We start from the raw sequence: 24,342 nt of genomic DNA on the forward strand, positions 1-24,342 counted from the left end.
TATCCTCACGGCTGTCTACCCACATAGGAAACATTCCCGAAGTCAAGGAGCTTTCTCATTTTTATTTTGGTTTCAGAACTCATAACACACAGTGTCATGAGATTATGAGTTCTGCTCATGCCATAACATTACTGCAAGTAGAAGTCTCACATAAAGAATTCAAATGATAGTGTTTTCTCATTTTGAGGACAGACTTCAGGTTTGCCTCCAAAGCACTGCACTCCTTAAACACAGCTGTGCCTGAGGCTGTGCAAAAGACACTCTGGGTGTACAGGGGTTCTGCCCAATACCTTCCAGACCTGCCAAAATTCCATCCCAATCCCAGCTCCTATACCATCAAGTTACCATGGCTATGCTTGAGGATGTCCAAGGATCCTTTCCAGTCCTCAGTAAGAAGAGGTCACAGAAACTTGATGAGAGCTCAGTTCTAGGCACTCTGCACTGAACTCTCAGTGAGCACTTCTACAAGAGGGCTGGGAAGAGCCCTCCTCCTTTCACCCAGCTTTATCAATGATTGGCTTCTGGGCCCATCTCTCTTCTATTATGTCACCCTCACCTGCCAGGATTCATAGTTTACTGTTGCCTTTTCATGGCTGTCCTTGGTTTCCTTAAAGGTTTAGTGCCCTCTCCTGAATCTGGGTCCCAAATGTAACCAGGTGAATGTCTTGTGGAAGAAACAATCCCTTGTGAACAAAAAAAAAAAACTTATTTGTAAAGCTCAGGCTGGCACAACTTGTCATAGGTAGGGGCTGCTTTCAGGAATAAGGCCATAAGCTTTATTGCCCAGATGTTTCCAGGCTCTCTCTCAGTCTGCTCATTTGCATTAAACTAATTTTTAGATGTCTACCAAGAGAAGTCCATTACAGCGTGAATGAAGAAGCTGCACATTAACAGTAAGGGACTTCTGAGAAAAGGTAAAGATAAAGGAAAATCAAACAGTCCAACTGCTTCAGAAAAGATTTACACTGTATCCAGTGCCATAAATCATACCTAAGTTTTGAAGATAATCCTAGCCAAGCACAAGATTTACTATTACTGCTGAAAGAGAGTACCACACTTGATCCACTAGATCACTTCCTGGAATTGAGTGTGGGATAAAAAAAGCACTTTTGATTGTGTTATGGATTAAGAACTGGTGGTCAACTTATTGCCAGATGGGTTACATCAGCATGGCATTGAGCGAAGATGCTCCACCTGAGGAAAGTTGCCAGGATAAATAAGTGGAGAAGAAGCGGTGCTGAGGCATTAGGGCGATACTGCAATGAGGTATAATGGGTTCTCCTATGAGTTGCTGTTTGAACTGTTGGTTCTCCTGGAGAAGCTTTGGTCCTCACACCAAGCATTGCTTCCTGGCTCCAGAGGGAAAGACATGTGCTGCTTGGTCTCCAGGATTAAATCATCATGCTCCTTCCTAGCATGTACCCAACTGTGCTTGTTTGGAGGAGCTCAGGGCCTCTGTGTCACTGAGGATGGCTGTGGTGCCTTCAAGGACAGCCCTGGTCTTTGTTGTGAGTGTGACTTCTTGGCTACAGTGCAGAACCTTCATCCCACCAGCACAGCTTCTTCATTCTGCTGGCATGGACTTTCTGGCTTCCACCACTGACCCTTGGGTTTTCCCGGCATGGATCCATAAAAGAGACTGGGGTGAGTCCTTCTTGTGGGCTCTGGACCTCCAGTTGGACTCCTGGGAGGCATTGTCCTGAGTTCTGTGTTTTTATCTGGATTCATGTAGGACATTGCTGTGGGATTTAGGCCCTTGACTAAATATTCTATGTCTTTGGTGTTGTGGATAGATTTCTTCCATTTTCCTGTGTTAACTCCTCATGACCATTATAAAAATAATATTATAAATTCCATGTCCTGATTCTAATTGTTCTCAATTTACAACCCCTAACTACAACAGACTGTAAGTGAAAACATTTTTGGCAAGTATGTATATATTTTACTCTAGAATCATCATATTTTTCGTTAACCCGTTGCATAATTGTTGACTTGACTTCTTGTGCAAGATTGCTTTTAGTCAATATATATACTTTAGATCTAAAATATAGAAAGTATAAAAGAAAACCTAATGAATCTGAAGTAGGAATTTGCAGGTAGGAAATAGTACCTGAGTTGGCATCATAGAGCCTGGCACAAGTTCCAGGGAAAGGTTTTTTTGTCTCTTTAATCAATGCTGCCAGGAACATAGGCCCTCAATTATGCGGCCACTACCTTTTCACAGGTAGCAGTCTGACTGTCATTTCTCTTCCTTCTTCCAAACTAAGTGTTTTTATTTTCTGTTTCAATCTTGCTGTCTTTAAGCCCTTATTTTTATGACTGTCACCTTCCCTTATTTACTATAGTGCAGTAGTAGGGTGTGCTCACCATCCTGTGGCTAGGTAAGATGGAAAACCATTTCTCTTTTCCATGGATTCCACTTATTGAACAGCAAAAAATTATTTTCTTTTCTTGTTTACTTTTTAGTAAAAAAAGGAAAATATCTCTCCTAAGTTTCTGTTTTTGTCCACAACTACATTCCTTGTTATTGTGTTTCCCTGAGCTCAGTTTGTACCAAATTAACAGGTCCAATAATTTTCTCCGTAATGATTACTGGTTGGCTGTTGATAATAGCTTTGCTATCCACCTAATAACAATGCCTCTTGAATAACAGACTTTTCATAAGTGTGCTGATGCAGTTTAATTTACCAATCATGTATGTAACTAGATTTATTGTAAGGGGTTTATCTGACATCAACTGCATAAAATTCTGTTTCTAACCATCAAGCTTCTGATGTATTTGAGGCCCTAATTCACTCCTTAGAAAAAACTGGAAACCTTACACTATAGGTTCCATATGAAATTCCTGCAGATGTATGTGACAGCCTTCACAGGGCACAGGTACTTTATTGGTCTTAATATTAAATAAACTGTTATTCATGAATTTTGGATTCCTGAGTGTCTTTGTGCTTATAAGAAGAGATGGTAACTGAATTTTTACCATTCTGCATTTGTGTTATGAACTTTCTATCACTGTGATAAAGTGCCTGAAAAATCCAGACATTAGAAATGGAAATTTACTCTAGGTGTATTTTATCTCATACTTTCTGAAGATCAGCCCATGTTGCATATGTGAGATAGAGCACAGGAGCTCACCTCATGTTGGCCAACATGCAGAGTAAGAGATGATATAGCTACATCAAAGTAGGCAGGGTCCAAGGACACTATGTGCGTGTGTGTGTGTGTGTGTGTGTGTGTGTGTGTGTGTGTGTGTGTCTGTTTCTGTTTCTCTCTGTGTCTGTGTTTGTGTCTCTGTCTATATGTCTGTGAGAACACAGGGATTCAACAACCCCAATGGGAGTCCCTGTTCTTCTCTGCACAGCTATGACCTGTGTCACTGTGTAGCTCAGCCCCTCAGTGCCCTAAAGCTCAGTTTTCTGTCTCCACATGGTTGTTGTATCTTAGTGAACTAAAATCTCATTCCCTGTGTCTCTCATGCAGTGATGCTCAGCAGCGTCCTCATGATCACACAGGCCAGTTGCTGCAAAACAGGCTCTTGGAGTGGTCTTTGGAGTTGAATGAATTATACTGAATTAAAGCCTGTAGTGTACATAACATCTAGCATCAGTGTGAACAAATCATTCCAACCCTACAAATTGCTAAGGAGTAACAAGTGGGATACAACATACAGTGATAACTGACATTGTTATATAAAAATTTAAAACAAAATTATTGACTAGAGACACTCTGTACTGCTTCCTTCCATCCAAGTAGAGCACTCAAAGATGGGATACTTGACATGTCCTACATCCAGCTGAGATAACACTGTGTCCAGCTCCATCCTGATATATCCTTTCACTGTCATCTAACCACTCATATTCCCAAGGCAATCACCAGGATTGGCATTTTAGGATTTAGTGAAGGCCCTTAGTCCACTGGCAGTGTCTCCTTGAGAAGGAAATGGCCGCTGAAGGGGGCTTATGCCTGTCTTTGCTGACATTCTCCCTGTGTTCATTTTCCCTGGACAGGTGTCTCTGATCTGGAACTAAAGGTTGACAGAATCAAAAGGTACTTTTATAGGTCCCTGATGCTTCGTTGGCTCTGAGCCCTCCTGTTTCACATCCAGTATTCTCAAGGCCTTCCTTCATGGTACTACAGTCCCTTCAATGGGGGAATTCAAAATAAGGATGTAAACTTCTAAAGGCCTTTAAATTCCAACCCAGATTTCCTACCATCTGCACTGGGGTCCTGAAGATGTATCATCCATCTATGCAGAAAATAACTCCTCTGGCCCAGATAACTGCTGGTGTTGCCAAAGGAAAACAAGGATATCTGTGGATGAAGGAGTTCCTTCTTCTACAGAGTGTCATTACTGGGAGTGCCTTATTCCTCAGATTGTCATTACTAGGGCTCCCTATAGAAGAAAGATAACTAAAAGATTGCAGTCTTTACAATCTTTTAATTTTAAGTCATGCAAGGATCCAAGTCCTGTAGGAATATGTCCCTTATTTGGAAAGATTCCCTTTACTGAAGTGCAGCACAGGTCACCTGTTACATTCCCTTCTGCTCTCCATACCACAGGCAGGGACCTGTCTTGATCTTATGCATGTATTAGCATTTCTGCTCCACATGGAAAAAGGTGACTGTGTATCAACACCTTTGTCCACTGACCCTGGTGGTGTGCTTTCAGGGTCAACGATTGGAAGCAACACTTGCCTGATCAGAAAGTTCATCTCCATCTAAGACACATATTCTACAGGACACATTCTATCCAGGAAGGACACAGTGCTGTTGTGGTGGTTTCCAGATACTAAGCTTTTCCATTCATGACCTGAGAAACCAGGATAGACATGAACAAAAACATCCTTGAGTCTGTGTTGCATGACTACTTAGTTGAAGGAAAATGTCTGTCCGGTGTGTCCTTCTGGGTCTGTACCTTCAGCTGCATCTCATGGCACTCTTGGATATCCCAAATGCCTATGTGAGATAATTATTGCTGTGATCATCAAGGGGAGAGGGAATAAAGCACTTGAATTCTTGGGGGCTTTCAGCATGGTATGGAGTTTGTGGAGGCAGATGCTGTTCAAAGTTATCCTCTTTTCTCCTCTGTCTCCTCTACCATCTGCAGCTTCACTGAGTTATTTTAGGTGAACCTGAGTCCTGAAGTTCCCTCAGCCCCAGTTCTCTTTCCTCACACTGTGTACCTGATACTGTGGGATTCTGTGATCCCTAAGATTTTCTATCATATGACATCCACAATAAAAGTCTAGCGATTTGGATCATTATCCTCTGACAACTGTTCCTTTTGGTGGGACTGCCCATTTGCTTTGATTTATTTCACCTATGAATTATTTTAATTGCTCAGGATCATATTTGAAATCTGGCTGGTTATTCTTTACTTGTAATATGTTATCTCCACATTCCACCCATTTCTGAAAATGTCCTTTGATAGTGCCTTTCATGTGCACCAAGTTCTATGTCCATTCTCAATAATCAGTCATTTTCCCCATATCAGAGACCAGAATGATTTTTATTAATATTATGCTTGAGATTCTAAGAGCTGCTGCAGGTAATATTTGGTTTTAGTGACACCTAATACCTTGATGTTAACTCCTCATGGTCCTCTCCTGTCCTCCAGTCATCCAGCATCTTGCCATCAGTGCTCCCTCCACTCTGGGCCTGAGGCACTTGCTGTACCAGGAAGCAGGGCTTGCCTAGGATCTGGATATTCTGTCTCTCTAAGTTAATTGGTGTTCATTTGGCCTGCAATTTTATTTCTTTCATTGGTGAATCAAAAGAGAGTGATGTTTATTTTATCCAGATTTTTGTAGATTTGAATTCGTGAGCAATGATTTTCTGTTTCCTTACAAGTTGGAGCAAAATCTAGGTCCAACGTCAGTAGCAAAATTTGAACTCTTGTTTGAATCAGGGTTCTAAGATCAATAATTGAAAATGTCATTTGCACATCCATGACTGAAAATTCAATAACAGAGAAAGAAAAAGAAGGAAATACATGAAAAGTTTTAGACATTTCAGGGATCTGTTGTTAGCTGGAATTAAGAAGATCCATCAGAGGGGATCTGGCTAAATCTCAGGTGATGATGTTACTGGAAATACAGGTATGTTTGAATATTTTAGGAAAAGTTAAATATATATGACTTATAAATACAGAATTAATTGAGGCAATCTGACATAAAGTAAAGAAAATGCATGAAGACAGAACTATAAGAATATGTTTAAAAATATTGAATATTATGATACTAGAGTATTTAATATTATATATGAAAGAGACAAAGAGAAACAGACAGAGGGAGAGAGACAGAGACAGAAAGGGAGAGTGAGAAAGAGAGAGAGAGAGACAGAGAGAGAGAGAGAAACAGAGAGAAACAGTGGCTACATTGTATTTTGCTGTATTAATGAATCCCTAGTTTCTAATGTTTAAAAGGGAAAAACATGCCAAAGTCCTGCTCAATGCACTGTCATAGGCAGGGAACACTAAACTCCTGGATTGTACCCCAAGTCTAGCTAGACTGCCTTATTTCATTCCTCCCTCAGGTCTTTGTATGCTGCTGGGGCTGAAGCTGGGGATTAGGAATTCTGAGGGGGCCAAGGAGAAGAGAGGGCTTTGAGTTCTCAGAACTTAGAAATAGGAATGTGATGCAATTAATTTACTAAAATGAAGCATTTATTCTTGAATGACAAAAGTCATTGTCATCCAGAGAAGATAGTACATTCATTTTAGATGATGATTAATTGCCATATTAAAGAAAGCAATTGTATGGATGAATCTAGAGTGAAGCTGCTAGGTTTGTGAGGAGAAATTTGTTTTTCTGCAAAATTAAAGACACCACCATAGGAAACAAGAGTAGCAAAATCTGAGCAGTGATTCCTGTCAATACCCACATGGCAGACTTGGAGGGATTTAGAGACAGAACTGGAAATGGCTTGGGTAGCAAGTGTCATGTCACATTTTGTAATGACATCCTTAACAACACTGCATATGTACATGAAACTTTTTTTCTTAGTTTTAGTGATCAGAAGAAACTACTGCCAGTTAAAAGCACCACAGCTTTATGTCTGGGTCTACACTGAAATCTTCTCAGAGTGTCTTGCTCAGTAAAATGTGATCGTGTCCTTGGAGGTCTTGGAGTTCAGTTGCAGGGTAAAGTGGTTTTTATTTGTGTCACCAGTGAGGGAGATGCAGACTTGGAAATCCAGATTGTAGATTGTGCTCTCCAACAAGTATCTCATCCATTGTAAATCTTTCCCAGGAGGCTGGTGGCTCCAGCTCAAGTAGTAACTGGAGACAGAGCTCCTGATGACAGGGCAGGTGTTGGACAGAAGCTCTTCTCATTCAATAGGCTTGATCCTGACTGCCAAAGTGTCAGATCAAACAGCACACATGAGGATGAGGGGAGTCATGAAGATTCTTCCATTCCCACAGGCAGACCTCTTAAATATCTAGAGACCTCTGGACTAACCCTAAGTTCCATGTTATTTGCATGTTGCCTGCAGGATGAGGTCATTCCCAATAGCCTAGCTGCTGGCAGGAATTTATTCTGCTATCCCCTAGTGTAATTTGCACATATGTGTTGAAAGGCAACGTATAGGATGCTGAGCCAGGGTGACTGTCAATGTGTCCAAGTTCGGGCATTACTGTGTATGGGAGCTGCCCGGCCTAGCATTGACCATGTGACATTTATCCATGCCTAAGCTGTGCTGTGTTCTTTGGCCTTCATGTGTGGTGGATGCAGTTCTTGGGCATGGAAAGGAAATGTTGAGGCTTTCCCTGTTGTCTTCTATTGTTGCAGAAAATCCAATGTCAAGCCAAGTAGAAGGCTCTTTGCACTGGGGAATCAAGCAGGCTACTTTAGTGACCTCAGCACCAGTGGGCTGGGGGACTGTAGTGTCTAAATCACCAATGAGGAACACAGGTTTGAGTTCAATTTAAATAGTTTTTGAGCAGAAATGCAAGACAGATGGCAGGTTATTGGTTCCCTGAATCTAATTAAGTTACATATTGTCAGGAAAGTTAAGCGTAAATAGATTTACTTAAAAGCCATAATTTAATGTCATGTAGGAACATGATGGGGACAAAGAGAGGGGACTTGAGTGGAGAAAGCAAAGTTAAAAGTATCCTTGATTGTATCACTTTGTTCAAATCAAAGACCTTGAAACAAGTTGGAAACAGGATATATGTTCTTTTAACTAAGATAATCACAAGCTAGGAATTGTCTGCTTGATCAGTGTATGATCAGAAGAAAGCAGCTAGGCAGTCAAAGCTAACTGAATGTAGCAGGCTGCTTATATGAAAAGCACCAGAAGGTTAGGCCAAGGCCACTATTTAATTTTTCACTTGCTATTATGTCTTTCAGTTTGTTGTGCTAACTGTGCCTTTACTATTTTATAATAATGCCCTTACACCATGAACCCCTCAGGCTGTGCTCCAGAGAACACTCCATGCAGGTGCTCTACTTGACGAGGTGCACAATGTGCTTTTCCCATCTATCTGGGACTGTAATGGTCTAACTCCATCAAATATGAGTCTTTCAGAATTCACATTGGTTTCCTCTCCAACATCTCCCTCATTCATGTCACATCATTATCATGTGTGCCTCACATAATTTGATTAGCTTTTCTATATTTGTATTGCCTTTTTTTAGAATTATTGATGACTAGATTTAACAGGTCCAATGTTTTATTACTTATTCTGTGCCTGTTCCAGTTTTTAGATTGAAAGGTTTTGTTATCCCTCTCAAACCACATTGAATGATTCACTTTGAGGTTTTTGGTTTCTTCACCAGCAGTGCCACATGGATGTGTTTTGGGAGAGTTGGGATTCCTGGGAAGATTTCTGTTGGATTGCCTTCTTGTGTTTCTCTTTGTGTGTGTGTGTGTGTGTGTGTGTGTGTGTGTGTGTGTGTGTGTGTTGAGAGTAGTTAGCTTATTTCAGTGGAGTTCCTATTATAGAGATATCTTCGGTTAATTTCTGTTTTTCAGTGATGTTCCCTGGAAGTGGTTAACCAGCAACCTTTGCCTCTGTCCCAAGATTCAGTCATCTCTGTTTAATTGATATGTGAGGTTGTAGCATGATTGGCCCATACATAGTTCTCCTGGAGTAGTCCACAATATTTGTAACAACGCCAAGTTAACATAGATGTTTGCATGTCAAAGAAAGTCAATTAATAGCAATATTTATGTTACTTTGGAAAAGTAATTAAATCAATATTCACTGTGTCATTAAATGCAAAATTAATATCAAACCTTAAGACCATTAAAGTACTACACTTATTGATAGAAAAGAGATCTATTTTTATGGTATGAACACTAAGACAAACAAAATATTCACCTATTAACCTAATGTAAATATCTACTAAATGAAATAGATTTGCCTCTAAAAAACAGAACAGTATTCAATGGCAATACTGTAATGTACACTAGTTATGTAAAGATTAATAAGGTTTAATAGATACACTAGTCAAGACAGAGATGCATGAGAGCAGAGAATGGAAAAAACAATTAACAAATTAAAAATGGGATATGAGAAATAGTAGTATTTGAAAATGTAAATACAGGCAGGTGCCGGGGGCTTGAAAATCTGATCATGGCTTGATTCACCCTCTCATGGCACAGTGGAATAGTAGGTTGTTGGTGAGGGGCTAATTTCTTGGCCAATTACTGTCTCACACAGGATGTCACTGATTTGGGTAGACCAAGTGTGAAGAGCTCTCTTTAAACCACAGCAGAGGCTTGTGCCAAGCATTTGGGTCACTATAAAAAAGGTTGACAATGAACCCTCATCCTTCAGAACTTATTCAATCTGCTCGATCCATTCTGTTCCAACCATAGAAAATGGTCTCAGATATCTATCCAGTGCCATGAGTTGGAGGACATTTTCCCCATAAAACTGAGAAAGTGATGACCCATACTCTTACTGCACCCCTTAGTGTGGACAAAAAAAATTGAGGGAAGGTAAAATTATTATCAACCACCATTTCCCCATAATTACAGCCACTGGTTATCTAACGAGTTTTGGATGAAGAAAAGATATTAATGATTTGGCCCACTGTGTCTCAGGAAAAGGAATTTAGAGACATATCTTAGGAATGCTCTCAAATATTTTGGCCAAAATATATACTCTTTGCCACATGAAGATAATTTTCCCTCTATAGGGAATAGTTATCAGGTATCATTTTCTAAAATCTTTTAGATTTTGTGAATAATTAATTGTAATTATTTTGAATTATTTCTCCTTGTCACTATGATTATCATGTACCTGTTTTATGCACATAAGGAATTTGTCCTCATACTCTTGCAAATTTTATGTCACTAGCACTGCATTTACACATTTTCTCTTCTTGGCCATTTTACCCCTTCTAAATGTTACAATTAATTCTTTTCTGGCAAAACAGTTCTTCTTAGGAAGTGTCCTGCTTGAACACACACACTAAAGCACTGGGTGAATTGTTCCACATATTTCCACCAGCAAATGATCCTGCAGTGAGCCTGACAGAGACACAAGTATTAAGAATATTTGAATTCAGATTGAAATCTCTGGAAAATAAGATGTTTTGGAAGTGTGTTTCTCAAATTTGTGGTCTTTACTGCTGAGAGACTTCTGATCTTCTTGGAATCCCCCCGATCATATTTTTTTCTCTATTTAATCTTTTAGGATGCACTCATTTTAGAAGATTGGGTGTCAGACATAGTCCCAAATACTGTATCCCCATGTTTCTTTGTGATCATTCAATCTGTAATTTTATTTCTTTCACAGACTTTTGAAAAAATTGTGCTGTTTATTTTTACCATAGTTTTAGGTAAGATTTTTCTATATTTATTTTCACCAAGGTTTTCTTTTTAACAATAAATAATGTTGAAGTTTTTCAAATGTTACTTCTGAATATACTGATATGATCATGATGTTTTTATTATTATACCTGCTTTGTGATGTATTACATTTACTAATTTATATATGTTTAGGAATTCTTGCATTTCCTAGATAAAATCTACTGGGTCATTTATATGTTATTTTTAGGGATATGTTAAATTTTGTCTGCAAGTGTCATATTGAGGAGTTTTCCATGTGGGTTCCTAGAGGAAATCTGTCTATAGCATTTTTCTATGCTAAGTCCTTGTCCAATTGTTGCTTGAGGGAAATATTAGTAATAAATAAATTATTTAGAAGCTTTCATTCTCTTAAAATTCGTGAAAAATTGTTAAGAGTATTGACAACAGGGGGCTGGGAATTTAGCTCAGCGGCATAAGCACCTGCCTTGCAAGCAGGCAGTCGTGAGTTCGATCCCCGGTACCAATAAAAAGGAAAAAGAGAAACAAAACAAAACAACAACAACAAAAAAGACTATTGACAACAATTCTACCCAGAAATTCTTGTAAATTTCAACACTGAATCCTCTGATATGTGTAAATCTGTAATGTACCATTCTCTATGGCCTCTTTCCTGGGAAGAGGAAGATGAAAAAAAGCAGGAAGAGAAAGACAAGGAGGAAAAAGAGAGGTAGAAGGTAAAAGAGAAGGAGCAGGAGGAGAAGGAGAAAGGTTTTGACATGATACCTTTTTTTTTGTACTTAAATGTAGCTTTAAAACTATAATGAAGTTCTTTTAAGACACACACCCAAAAGAGTTGTGCACCTTAAGATTCATTCACCAGAACTTATTCTCTCCCCCCCCAAAAGTAATAAGAACTAAGGAGTAATAAAATCCAAAATGTGTAAATTTTGTTGTAAAAAAGAGAGGGAGGAAAAAAAAAGAGCTCTAACGGATATAACAGCAAGTGTGTTTAGGGGTGTTAAATAGCTGACTATATTAATGTTTTTGGATCATTGAACACAGCTGTTTGCAGTCTCTCTGTTTGAATGTCTACTTTGTATTCTTTGATACTGTGATTTGAGCAACTATTTCCAAGATGATAATATGTAATCTATTAACAGGTGATTTCTTACTGTTATGTTTTTTTTTGTAGTTCTGTATTATGTGTAACCTTACACTGCATTGTTTTGTTTGTGTTTTTCTCTTTTTCCTCTTAAATTAAAAAAAAAAAAAAAGATTCATTCACCAGAACTGAGAAATGTATACATAGGGGCTCAGATGTTCAGTCACATTTTTGAAATGTCACTGCAGATTGGAGAAAGGACATTTCTGAGGGAAGAGCCATATCCATGCAAGATGTTTCTTTTTGCACTCTTTGATCCCACACCCAGCTCTGGGTAGGTGTATCTTCAGAAGAGGTTTTGAATTGATTGCAGCCAAGAGTTTTTTGTTTCCACTCTTAGCCACAAGTTACAGGGGAGTGGGTATGTACCTGGCCAAGCTCTGCTTTGCTGCTTGTCTCCCTAGTACCTCCTGTTTATACAGAGCTTGTTCTTCATGTCTTGAGCACTTCCTGAACAAAGACATTCACATACTGTAAAACTGAAATGAAATCAAAAGTTTGGCTTAAATGGTCAGCTTTTTATTCCTTATTTGTAGATATTCTGTAAGCCCACTTGCTTTCAGGCTTCTATTGCATGCAGTATCATTTTCCATCCCTCAGTTTTCAGGAAGTGTATTTTTTCAGGGATTATATGTGTCTCCTACATGCAACATACAGTTGAACTTTGTTTTTTTTTTTTTTTTTTTTTTTTTTTTATTTAACCTGCCAATCTATGTCACTGGATTGGGTAGTGTAGACAATTTACCTTATCAGTAATTACAGAAAGATATTGATTGTTTCCTGTCATGGCATTACTTTTCTGTCACTGACTTGTTTATTATTCTTTTTTACTCAATTCCTCACCCTGGCTTCATGTATTCATTCCACTAAAATCCTTGGTGTTTTGGGCCTCACTTGCTTGGTCTAGAGTGTCACTGGGTATTTTTCACAATGCTGTTTTGGTAGTCATAAGTAACCTAATGTTCTGTTTCATGGAAAGTTGCTGTTCCTCCATCATTTTAAAGTTTTGTTTCTGTCCTAGTTTTTCATTCAATTGGTATATGTCTTCACTGCATAATGATTATATTTCTTCTTGAGAGTAGGTACCTATACATAACATAATACTTCTTTTTTCTCTCTTTTATTAACCTTCCCTACCACTACCTTTATCTCCTGAACTTCTTTCCACTTGAAAAAGATGTATTCCTCTACTTCCTATTACGTTTTGACTTTGCTCAACAGTTATATGTTTGGTTTTCCATATAAAACAAATACACCATATTTAAACTTGTGATGGATTTTGTTTAGCATATGGTCTCAAGGTGCATTCAATTTCCTAATTTTGAATGACATTTACCTTTCTTTGTAGTAGGGTTACATTACACTCTGCATAATTACCACACTTTCTTTATATATTCAACTGGTAGTGGGCATAGAGGCTGCTTCCAGAATTTAACTATTTTGAGGTGTGCTGCAACAAACATGAGTATTGCTTATCATAGTATTAGCATGTCTTTCAATTTTTTGGTATGATACGTGGAAAGAAAATACCAGAGTCAAATGGAATATCTAGTTTTAGTTTCTACAGTTTAGATTTTTTAGTTCCATACTGGTTTAACTAGATTACATTTCCAACAACAATGTAGGTTTCCTTTTTCCCACAAGTTATACTAACACCTGTTAATACTTGATTTTTGGTGATACCTATTCTTTCATGAGAATGGTATCAGTTTCACTGTCATTTTTATTTCTCAAATGACCAGGAATATTGAAAGTATTTTCATATATTTATGTGCCATTCATATGCTTTTATAAAATATGTTTTTATTTCTGTTTCACATTTTTGATTAGGACTTTTCCTTTTATTGATCTAATATTTTTAGGTCTTTATGTATTCTGAATTGTTCTCTAACTGAGAAATAACTCACAAAATTTTCTCATTCTGAGTATTTTCCATTCTGTGGACTTTCTCAGCTGTGAAGAAGCTTATAATTTAATGATACCATTTGTACACCCTTGATATTATTTGTTTTATAACTGCCATTGTGTTCCAAGACTTTACTTATATCTTCAAAAATGAGATAATATAGTAGCCATTGTTCATTCTCTGTTATTTGATTCTGAATGCCCTGTAACACTTTCATTCTCTTGAATGGTGTTATACTATTTTGTTATGTTTGATACTATGATATATGGAAGTATGCTCAGCTGTTTCAAAGAAAGAGGCATTATGGTAGTTACTGTTAATTAGGGTTGTCTTGTGGTATAATGCTGTGTTGCTTACATTGTTCTGATCTGATCTGCTTTTTTATGTCTTTTTTCTTAATTTATTTAAAATAAAAAAGTTCAAAGTAAAAAAAAATGTATTCATACTTAATATTTAATATGAACTCACCACCCCATGCTTGCCAGGCAGGCACTTATGCCGCTGAGCTATATCTCCAGACCCCTTTTTTTATCATCACCAGGGATCAAACTCAACTGCATGCTTGCAAGTCAGGTGCTTATGCCACTGAGCTAAATCCCCAGCCCCAAATAGATTGTTTCTTTTGTAACATTAAGAGTTTTGATCCATTTTGATTTTTAATTTACTACATAGTGAGATGTGGTAGGTTAATTCAGTCTTCTGCCTTTTGGTATTCAGTTTTCCAAGCTCCATTTTTAAAGATGCTATTTTTCTTGCGAAGTAAATTTTTGGCCTCTTGGTCAAAGCTGTGTGTGCCTGGTGATATTTCTGCATCCTTTATTCTGTGCCACTGACCCACATACCTGTTTTAGTACCAGTATTATCCCGGTTTTTTAAAATCACTGTGGGTTTTCAATGTAAAGTCAAATCTTGAATTGTAATTCTTCTTGCTTCACCCTTATTGATTCAGTATTTTTGGCCTTCAAACTGAAGAAGTTCAGAGAAAATAAGGGAGAAGATGAAGGTGTTATAAAGGAAACATAAGGAGTGGTGGAAGAACATCGAGCTCCACCCTGGCTCAGACTGCCATGAGAGCCTGCTTGCCTTGGTGTCCCCCACACTGCTGCCATGCAGAGGAAGCCATGGAGCTCCACCATGGCTCTGGCCACTGGGCATGGCTTGGTACTTCAGTGCCCCTGCTGTCCCTTAGTGAAGGAAAAACACAGAACTCTACCCAGCTCAGGCCACCATGAGTTCCTTTGGGTTCAGTGCCCCTCACTGCCACCATCCAGAGGATGCTGGCTCAGGGAGAAAGTTGCTGATCTCTGCCCCAGCTTGGGCTGCTGAGCATGCCTTTGAGCCTCAGTCCCCGCCTTTCCCGACCCCACAGCCAAGTTCCATACTGGCTTGGGCTGCTGGGCATGCTTGCATGCCCCAGTGCCCTCTGGCCACTGTGAGTGGAGGAGGAACACTGAGATCCACCCGGGCTCAGGTTTCTGTGAGTAGGCAACCTGTGAGTTGCCCCTCCCCCACTGCTGTTACTGGACAGAAGCTGTGGAGCTCCACCCCAGGTCCAGCTGCTTAGTTGTGCACCTCAGCACCCACAACCCAGCTGCCTCCAAGTGGAGAACACTGGGCTCCACCCTGGCTCAGGCTGCTGTGAGTGCCTGTGTACCTCAGTGCCACCTCGGCCCCACTGCCACTGTATGGAGGAAGGCCTCTGGGCATGCCTGCATGCCTCAACATCCCCTGCCAAGCCAAAGTAGAGGAAAAACATTGAGCTCCACCCTTGATTGGAATGCTGGGCATGCCTGCATGCCTTGGTGCTCCTCCACTGCTGCCTCACAGAGAAAGTTGCTGAGCTCAACCATGAATCAGATCACTGGGTGTTCCTGTGTGACTCAGGGCGTCCCTGCCACTGACAGCGCAGAAGAAAACCACCAAGATCCACTTTGGCTGAGGCAGCTGAGCTCTCCACTTTCACTGCACAGAGGACTACTGCCATGCTCCTTCGAGGCTCAGCCCACTGAGCTGTGCATGTGACCCAGCACACTTCTCCTGTGTGCTGATCCAGAGGATTACTGCACCCACCCTGGCTTGACTTTTGCCATCAGCTACCCTCCCCATCTCTTAGACCAACCACTGCTGCAAAACTTTGGGTCCCACTGTCCCTCCCAGAATCTTGAACTGCAGTGCACTGGCAGTGCTGGCTTGAAAGGAGACTTGGTGGCTCTTCACCTAGGTAGAACCATGCAAGGTCCAGTCACTCTGTATGTAACAATATGTGGACATCATACATACAGTTGGACCCTAGAACATACACTGCTGACAGTTGTGACATTTGGGATTAAATAACCAGATATTGGCCCAGAAGGTGAAAATGACAAAATGAAAAACCAAAGTGCAACCCCAAATATCTAGCCCATCAGATGCAAGAACAGGCCACAGTGAAATAGAGGACACTAAAAGTCATACACCAGAAATCTCTGAAAAATCAATGAATGTAGAAAAGTAACAAATCCATGAGGCTATAGGGGAAATCAAATTAGAAGTAATGTCTTACAGAAAGGCAGAAGTAGCAACCATAGTAATGGATTTGCTCAACATAAGTAGGGAAGGAAAAAAAAAAAACAGGAGCACGGGAAATTGGTTGACACTTTAAATGAACAATGTAGAAAACAAGCAGGACCCATGAAACAAATTCAAAGAGATATCACAGAAACACAAAATTCTGTTGAAATCTGGCAAAACTGTTTAAATGAAGCTGAGTGTAGAACTTCAGACCTTGAGGACAGGGTTGCAGATAGTGACCAGGAAAAGATAGGACTTATGAAAGCAACAAAGCAGCATGAAAGGACAATCCAGCAGGTTCATGTTGATGACAAGAGAAACAATGTAAGGCTAATAAGCATAAGTTAGGATGAAGGAGAAAACAAAAAGACATAACTAAGCTATTCACAGAGTAATAGCAGAAAATTTCCCAAACATGGGGAAAAATAAGTGAGGCATATAGAATGCCAAATAGTCACATCCAATACAAATCTACACCCAGACATATAACAGTTAAGATGTCAGACATGCAGCATAAAAAGCTGTTAAAGAAAAGACACAACTCACCTATCAACAAAAGCCTATTAGAATATTGGCAGACTTCTCAGCACAAAACTTCAGGTTAAGATGAACTTGGAGTGAATATATTTCAAGCCCTAAAAGAAGACAACTTTCAACCTAGACAGATACACTGAACAGACTGGTCTTTCAAATTTAATGGAGAAACAAGATACTTCCATCACAAAAAAGAATTGAAGAAATTCATGTCGACCAAACCAACACTAGAAAGAGTATAGAAGGACATATTAGAAACAGATAAAAATGACCACAATCTCCAGAGCAACAACATAAAGAAACCACCAGGCTGGACAGAATTTAAACATGGGAGGAAAACGGGAAACTAAAAACAAGAATATAATATGGCAAAGTCAAGCCAGTACATATCAATGATATCTGTAAATATAAATGGGCTGAATTCAACTGTCAAAAGAAGCAGTTGACAGAACGGATCAAGAAACAGGACACCACAATTCTACATACAAGAAACACATCTGACTAAAAAAGAAACTCATAGACTAAAAGTCAAAGGAAAGAAAATAGTATTCCATGCAACAGGAACCCAGGAAAAAACAGGGGTAAGTATTCTATCTGCAGACAATGTGAACTTCAAACCTAAAATGACTAAAAGAAATAAAGAAGGTCACTACATACTTGTTAGTGAAAAAATTCAAGAGGAAGAACTAACAATTATAAATACACATTCACCAAATACAGGAGCACCCAACTGTATAAAACAAACACTAGTGGACATTTAAAACCAAATATACAAAAACACAATTGTAATAAGAGATCTTAATACCTCACTGTCACTAAAAGAGAGATCAACTAGACAAAAAGTCAGCAAAAAAAAAAAAAAAAAAAAAAAAAAAAAAAAAAAAAAAACCAACCCAGAACTGAATAACAAATGTAAACAAGTGGACTTAGTAGATGCTCACCGAGTGTTCCACGTAACCACATCAGATATACATTTTTTCAGCTGCACATAAGACATTCTCCAAAATAGATCGTATATTAACTCATAAAGCATTCTTAAGTAAAATACAAATGGAGTGAAATTACGCATAATATCTGATCATAGTGCACTAAAATTGGAAATCAATGGCAAAATACCTGCAAAACCTGCATAAATACATAGAAACTAAATCACAGCCTTCTGAACAAACAGTGGGTTACAGATGAAATTAAAGAAGAAATAAAACAATACCTACAATACAATGAAAATGCATGCAAAAAACACTGTAACCAATGAGATGCAATGAAAGTAGTCCTGAGAGGAAAATATATAGCAATAAATAATCACAACAAAAGGAAATCAGCACAAATAAATAAACTAACGCTACTTCTCAAGTGCCAAGAAAAGGAATAGCATGTCAAACCCAAAGCTCATAAAAGAGAAGAAATTGTAAATATTAGAGCAGAAATTAATGAAATTAAAACCAAAAAAATTACAAAGAATTAATGGATCAAAGAGCTGGGGTTTTTTTTTTTTGAGAGAATAAACAAAAATATTAAACCTCTCATCAACCTTATCAAGAAAAAGAAAGGAATTCTGAAATCCATGCAATAAGGACTGAAAAGAAGGAAATTACTACTGATTAAATGGAAATTCTAAAGATCATGAACACCTACTTTGAAAATGTCTACTCACATAGGGTGGAAAACACAGAAGAAATGCACATATTTCTAGAAACATATGAACTACCAAAGCTCTATGAAGAAGATACAAAAAGTTTGAATAACACAATATCAGCTACTGAAATCGAAAACATGATTAAAAACTGCCAACAAAGAAATACACAAGTCATGGTTGAATTTGGCTGAATTCTATGAGAAATTTAGAGAAGACTTATTGCCAACATTCCTTAAACTATTCAATGAAAATGAAAGTTAACCAGTTGCCCCTACATCATTCTTGGAAGCAAGTATTACCCTGATACCAAAATCATAGAAATACCTAACCAAAAAGAGAACTATATATCAATCTCACTAATGAATGTTAATGTGAAGATTATCAATAAAATACTGGTAAATAGGATGTGGCAAATCATCAAGAAGATTATATACCATGACCAAGTGGAATTTATTCCAGGCTGCAGGGATTGTTCAAAATACAAAAATCAATAAATGTAATACACCACTTCAACACAGCCAAAATAAAAATCACATGATCAGCTCAAAAGACACAGAAAGAATGATAAAGTGGATCAACTGTTTATTAGTAAAAAAAAGAAAAAAACCTAGAGAAACAGCATAGATGTTATATACCTCACTCACATAAAGGCAATTTTTGATAATCCAACAGTCAGTGTTATACTAAATGGACAAAAACTTAAAGTCTTCATTCTAAACTCAGGAAAAAGTAAAGGATGTCCACTATCACCACACCTCTTCAATATAGTTCTGGAAATATTGAGCAGAACAATCAGACAAGTTGGAGGAATAAAAGGAAAAAAATAGGAAAAGAAGAATTTAAATTATTATTTGCAAAGGGCATGATATTATATATAGAAGACAACAAAAGCTGAATTAAAAGATACCTAGAGGTAATAATCAAATTCAGCAAGGTAGCTGAATACAAAGTCAACACTCAAAAATAAATTGCATTCTTGTACACAAATATCTTTCTCACTGAGAGAAATTATAACTAAAATTATAACTGAAACTAGGCCCATGCATTTCAACACGCACAAATCTAAAGTATAATTGGATCAATGGTGTAAATATTAAAACAGAAAGATTAAATCTACTGGAAGACAAGGTCGGTATTAGTCTTGGCCACAGTGGTAGGGAGGGAATTCATGAACAAAATGCAAACTGCACAGGAAACACTTCAAAGAATCAAAAACTGGGATCTAATATTATTGAAAAATTTCTGCACTTCAAAAGAAATCACCAACAGAGTAAAAAGGAAACGCACAGAGTGCGAAAGAACTATAGCCAACAATCCCTGAGACAAAGGACCTATATCCAGAACATATGAAGAACTGAAAAACATCAAGCCCCCCAAATTCAAAGACCCTTTATAAAAATGGGTATCTGAGATGAAGACACATTTCTCAGATGAAGATAAACAAATGGCAAATAAATATATAAAGAAATGCTCAACATCACTGGTCATTTGAAAACTGCAAATTAAAACAGCATTGAGATTTCATCTCACCCCAAAAAGAGTGGTTGTCGTCAAATAAATAATGATAACATGTGTTGGCGAGGATACATGGAAAAACAAACATTTCCCCACTGTTGATGGGAGTGCAAACAAGTGCAACCACTGTGGAAATCAGTATGGAGATTCCTCAAAAATTTAGGATTGGAAGTTCTATTCAACCCAGTGATTCCTATTCTAGGGATTATCCCAGAAAAATTGCAAAGATCATGTCACAGTGATATATGTGCATCAATGTTCATAGCAGCACAATTTGTGCTAAATCTTGGAAACAAACAAAGTGCCCATCAACTGCACAGTGGATAAAAAAGTGATATTTTTAGTCAGTAGAATATTACTCTGCTATAAAATGGAAGATCTTAAGGCATTTATAGGTCAATGGAAGCAACTTGAAAATATCCTCATTAATGAAGTAAACAAGACTCACATCAGTAAATATCACACTGTCTCTCTAGTGTAAAAATAATAAAAACTGACAGAATGATAGGATTTAAATGTATAATAGATATTGTGAAAATGAAAGAGAAGGAAAGAGCTCTAACAAGTATATATGACCTAGCCTGCCGGTCAGTCTGGATCCACGGGGCAGTTTCCTGGGGAAGGAATGGTGATTAACACAGACAGGGCAGGAGACAGAGAGACGGAGATAAGTCGAGGAAGTCGGATCAAGTCTCATTTATTGATAAAGTGGTCTTGGCTTTTATAAGGCAGGGGCGGGCCAGTGAATAATGATTCAAGTACTGCCTTAATTATTTTCTCACAGTTAGGTTGAAATACCCAATACATGTAAGTTGAAGAAGGAAAGGTTCCATTTAAAATTCATGGTACAGAAGAGAGAAGGCAGAAGCAGTAAGCCTACCTTCTTATTTTCTATATATTCCATCCAGACTACAAACATTGATTTTTGCCACTCATACCAGGGTAAGGCTTTCTTTTTAACTAAATCTATAAGCCACAACCAGAAGTATTGTAAGTCAACTAGAGGAGTTATCCAGATATCACACACTGTCAATCCCAATATTGTATTCCATAGTCCTACCCACCTCTGAAAATTCCCATGTATAATAAAGTGAGGCTTTGGGGAGGCATCTAGAAAAAAGCAATAAAAATTTCAATGTAAAACTAGAGTGAGCGTGGATATTCTTGTCTTTTTCCTCAAATTAGAGGAGAATCTTTCAGTTTTCCACCATTTAATATGATGTTAACTTGATTTTACAAGATTGAGATAAAATTCTTCCGTTTTCTTGGATTTTTATCATGAAAAGCTGTAGGATTTTGTCAAAGAATTTTTCTTCAGCTATTGAGATGATCATTTGAATTGTATTCTTGCTTCTCTTTCTGTAGTATATTACATTCATAGTTTTTTATGTGCTGAACCTTCCTTGTATCCATGGATAAAGCTGAGTTGGTCATGATGTAAAATGTTTTTGATGACTTGTAGCATTTTATGTGCCAGAATCTTGTTGTGAAACTTTGTATCTGAATTAAAGAGACTGGCATATGGTTCTTTTGTTTACTTGGGTCCTCATATGATTTTGGAGTTAGGGTAATGATAGTTTCCTGGAATGGCTCTGGGAATACTTCTTTCCTTTCAGTTTTATTTAGCTCAGTGGCATAAGTGTATTCCTGGAAAGCACAAGTAATGATTTTGATCCCTGGTACCACCAAAAATGAAAAAGAGAGAGAGAAAAAAGAAAATAAGAAATGGAGAGACTCCTAGATACAGATGAATTACTGAGACTGAACCTACAAGTATTTAAATCCTAACTGATCAAATAACTGATGATAAGGCTTAAGAAGTAATAAAATCCTACCACATAAGACAAGTCAAACTTATGAATGATTCACTACCAAATTCTACAAAAATTTTAGTGCAGATCTAATTTCAACTTTCCTCAAAATTAATGAAATTGAAATGAAAAGCACAGTCCCAAGTCATTCTGGGAATGTATCTTTACCCTGATTCAGAAAATAGACATGAATCAAACAAACTACAACAACAAAAAGAACTACATGCCAATATCTCTAATGAACATAGATGAAAAAAATCCTCAACAAGTAGTAAAACAAATCATCAAATGACTTTACACCATGACCAATTATGTTTCAGCCCAGAGTTGCTTTATTTATATTCACAAACTACACTTCAAACTAAAATTAATAAGTGATAAAAAGGGCTGCAACATCTTGCTTATGGGAAAAATCACCAAGTACATACAATAATTGTAAGTATATATGCATGAACCATTTTGTGTCAGATTTTGTGAAACAAGTACTATAAGAAGAGTTAGTTGGAGCACAATATTATCCATGGTTGGGTTCAATACTTACTTTTACAAACAGGTCAACCAGAAAACATCAACTAAGACATATTACTCATAATGTATAGTATGGATCAAATAGAATTAATAGATGTTTATTGAGTGTAAATACAGAAAAATTGCATATTGTTTTCAGCAACATATGGAACTTTCTCTGAAATAGACCACATTTTAAGATACAAAGCATGTTTACATAAATACATAAAGCAATCTCAGCCTGTTTGGTTTGATCTCATCCTGTTTTACCTCAATGAAATGAAAATAGATATCAATAAGAAACTATCGGTAGTGAACAACCACAGAAATTGAATAATGCATTGCTGAATGATCAGTAGGTCACTGAACATACCAAAGAATAAGTTAAATTCCTAGAATCAGATGGTATAAGAACACAATATACCAAAATCACTGAGATATAGTGAAAGAGTCATAAGAAGAAAATTTATAGTATGAGTGCCTACATCACAAAAGCAGTCATCTTGAATAAATAAATGAATGGTGAATCAAAAGGTCCTAATGCAAAAGAACAACTCAAAACCTAGAACTATAGAAGAAATTAAATGGTAAAGACCAGAACAGAAATTAAATGAAATAGAGACTTAAATAGCAATACAAAGGATCAATGGATCCAATATTTTGAACTTTGAAACATAATTTTTATTAATAAAGCATTAGCCAAACTTTAAAAAGAAAGAGAAGTACCAAACTAATAAATTTAGAACTGAAAAAGGTAAAACCACATCAGATATCACTGAATTACAGAGAATTATGAGAAATTTCTTTGCTTTGTTTTTTTTATTATTTTAAAGAGCACTAAATAAACAACAAAATAGAAGAAAATAGATTGGATGGAAATACTGTAAGTGACACAGGTTTCTAAGCAAAATAATTGGATACCTATCATGGCTACTATAATATCATTAGTTTTCTTCGAAATAGTTGTCCATATTTTCACACACAACGAGTTCATACAAAATGAAGCAGTATTAATCTGATCTGAACAGGATTATAAAGGCGTTATAGACTTTCACGACCAGGCAATAGGAAAATCAACAAAGGTTGTTGTAAATGTCTTTTGTTCTCATTCAAATTAGCTTTCCCTGCCTTCATGTATATTAAAATTAAAAAATACAAAACAAGCTAATACCACTCAGAACAAAGAATACCAGCATTGCTGGACTTCTCAGCATGAAGATATGGAATCTGCAAAGTAGCTGTTCATTTCATCATTCATACTTATAATTGATTCTCATATACTGTTTAGGAAAAGTTCTATGTCTGTGTATACCTCTACATGTATAACCATCTTTTCTGTATGAGGGAGAAAACCAAACCAAACCAAAACAAATTACTAGAAAAACACAAAACCAAAAAGACAAATAAATGACAATAGTAAAAAGCCCACAACAATGACTATACAGGCTTTCAAAGAAAGGTGGTAGGAGCATAACTAGGATTGTTATTTTACATAATGTTCTTCAGACCACCAGACACTAACACACAAAATTGATTCAATTCTATGGATGTTAGCTGTTTTGTTATAAGAACTTGTGGAATTTGTAGCACAGTCATCCTTGGTATCCTAAGCTTGATTACAGTGTTAGGTATTTTTTACTTTTGCCTTCCCTTTTCCTTTTCCTCCTTTTCCCTGAGATATTATTATTTCCTTTTGAGCATATTTTTATCCTTCACTATATTTATTGAGGATTTTGCATCTTATGCAGTCTTACCATTTCTTACACTAGGCAGACAATATGGTATTTACTCGTGAGTTTGAATTATTTCACTTATGTGTATGGTCTCAAGTTGTGTCCATCTATTAATATCTCAATGTGATCATTCTTTATAGATGAATTGTACTTCATTGTATAAAAATACCACAACTTTGTTATCCATTCCTCAATTGATTGGCATTTAGGTTGTTTCCAAG

At 37.3% G+C, this 24,342-nt stretch overlaps 1 long non-coding RNA gene across 1 annotated transcript in view; it reads left to right on the forward strand.

Annotated features, from left to right (window-relative positions):
- LOC106027413 (uncharacterized) overlaps window positions 1-19,898 on the forward strand; it is a 127,774-nt gene extending 107,876 nt beyond the window's left edge. The window contains exon 3 of the long non-coding RNA XR_010047711.1: window positions 840-19,898. This is a non-coding gene — a long non-coding RNA (uncharacterized LOC106027413). The remainder of the gene's footprint in view (window positions 1-839) is intronic.
- Window positions 19,899-24,342: the final 4,444 nt, after the last annotated feature.

Source organism: Cavia porcellus, unplaced genomic scaffold (genome assembly GCF_034190915.1).
Source record: "Cavia porcellus strain 051 isolate PalLab524CR breed Dunkin Hartley unplaced genomic scaffold, mCavPor4.1 scaffold_5, whole genome shotgun sequence".
NCBI lineage: Eukaryota > Metazoa > Chordata > Mammalia > Rodentia > Caviidae > Cavia > Cavia porcellus.